This window comes from Myotis davidii, unplaced genomic scaffold, assembly GCF_000327345.1.
Source record: "Myotis davidii unplaced genomic scaffold, ASM32734v1 scaffold459, whole genome shotgun sequence".
Taxonomy (NCBI): domain Eukaryota; kingdom Metazoa; phylum Chordata; class Mammalia; order Chiroptera; family Vespertilionidae; genus Myotis; species Myotis davidii.
The window spans coordinates 73807-76117 of NW_006289838.1; the positions used below are offsets into that span (position 1 = coordinate 73807).

At 47.6% G+C, this 2311-nt stretch overlaps 1 protein-coding gene across 1 annotated transcript in view; it reads right to left on the reverse strand.

Moving 5' to 3' along the window:
• Window positions 1-2311, reverse strand: part of PLIN1 (perilipin 1) — a 110405-nt gene that overhangs the window by 24290 nt on the left and 83804 nt on the right. The gene's annotated exons all lie outside the window — the stretch shown is intronic.

Sequence of the window (2311 nt, forward strand, 5' to 3'; positions counted from 1 at the left end):
AGTGAACTTTTTTGCCGTAGAGTAAACCAAGCACTTATGGGGTGGCTCAAACTAGAAGCCAGTGAGAAGTCCACAGTGTGAATAGTGTTTGATTTTTTTTTTTATGACGAGCAAATACACACCCATACAGAACTAAGTTTAGATATGTCTTTCTAAGCTAATTAGTATTGTATATAAAATACAGACAGACCCCTGTTTAATAATACCAAGTGTTCAATAAAGTGATTATTGTCATGCCTACAAAGAACAATGCCCTACTAACAGAAATAAAGCAAATGGGCAATTTTATTCATAATCGAACATCTAAATGCCCTTGGCAGTCTATTTATATAAAGTAGGTGCCTGTTTCCCGCTATTCTGTAATGTATCTGAATCCCTTTGTGCTATGAATATCACTCTACCTCTGGCCTAATAATTAAATCTATATGAGACTAATTAACCAGAGACAATAATCAGATTTAATTGCATATGTTCCCGTGGGAACCCCACGTACAGGAAGGGTTCAGACACAGAAAGGGAAACTGAGGCATCTGACATTCTGAGCTAAGGATGAGGAAAGGCGCCTTAGAGCTTGAGGGGAGGAAGGTCATTTGAAGAAGAGTAAGATGCACAGATGTTCAATAATTAGAAATTTGCTCTGCCCTATAGCGAGGTGATAAAAAGTTATTTCTGGTGACAACTCTTATTTACGGGCAAGGCCCCTAATTTAAATTCTTCTAGGTAGTTAAGGGGGGTGGGGCAGAAATTTTTCTTGAGCCTGAGGGGGTCTCGGTTGCCTTTAGCTCAAAATAATCCACCTAGCACAGAGGAACATCTTGGGGTGACTCGTTCTGGTCTCCTATACTCTCAATTAAAACGTAACACGTTGTTCTAGCCAGTTTGGCTCAGTGGATAGTGTCGGCCTCTGGGCTGAAAGGTGCCGGATTTGATACTGGTCAGGGCACCTGCCCGGGTTTCGGGCTCGATCCCCAGTAGGGGGTGTGCAGGAGGCAGCCGATCCGTGAGTCTCTCTCATCAGTGATGTTTCTATCTCTCTCTCCCTCTCCTTTCCTCTCTGGAATCAAGAAAAATATATTTAAAAAATAAAAATAAAATGTAGCGCGTTTTCCAAAGTGATGAAGTATAAAATAATCACACACTCTCTCTCTCACACACACACACACCCCTTAAAGTTTGCTTCCTGGCTAGAGGGCTCAAGCTGGTCACATTCTCAGATTTGGAATGCATCCAAAAACAAGGCATTCTTTTATGAATGCCAGTTTGTTCTTAGAAGCTGTAGTTGACCAAGAGGATTGGGAAATGAATATGAGGGATTTCAGACCGTGCTGAGTAATTATTTCATTAGCCAGCCTCATTGATGACCTTGGGGGGGGCGGGGTACAGTCTCCATCCGCTGACTGCAGGCTTCTATGTGCACGAAGCTTGGACATGATGCATCTATCCTCTAAATCTCCCCAGTTAACGAGGAAGGTGGTTTGGCCTGGTGGGTGGAGAGGTGGGCACTGGCGTCAACTGTGGAAGTTTCAATCTCTCAGCTCTGCCGCTGAAACCTGCGTGGGTTTCTCCCTCTGTGAACGGGGCTGGTCGGAGCATCCCCGGCTCCGAGGGGCTGTGATGGGGGTCCAGGAGCCGTGACCCACTCTGGACAATATCGGGGGACAGTAGCGGGCACAGCGCTTTTCCCTAAGTCTCGTTACCGGGGCCACACTCCCAGCCTGCTCGCGCCAGCACCTAACACCCAGAAGAGGGGAACAGCTATTCAACCAAACTGCAACCGTAACCAGGTGTTTTTTTTCTTCTTCTTTTTAAATAAATGTAGAAGAATCAAAAGAATTCCTAAAAGTACACCAGGCGCTGCCCGACTGCGTGGCTCAGTGGTTGAGCCGCGACCTATGACCCTGGAGGTCAAGGTTCAATCCCCGCCAGGTCACGTGCCAGGGTTGCCGGCTCCATCCCCAGTGGGGGGCGTGTAGGAGGCAGCTGATCCACGATTCTCTCTCATCATGGATGTTTCTCTCTCTCTCTCCCTCTCCCTTATGTTCTGAAATCAATTAAAATAAATAAGTAAAATAAAAACACCAGGAGCTCATTGGAATGCTTCCCGCAGCAACACGGGCGCCTCCGAGGGGCCGGGTCCCTTCGAGGCTCCGGCGCCGCGTTCGGTTCCCGGTTCCCAGGATGGCACGGAAGGCGGAGAAGGCACCCCAAGGGTTCGGCTCTCTGACCATAAAAGTCACCCCCAAGTTTCTTTAAAAAATCAATGCTCGCGGCACGCGGGGCGGAGAACCGTGTCCCCAGGCTGGGAGAAGGG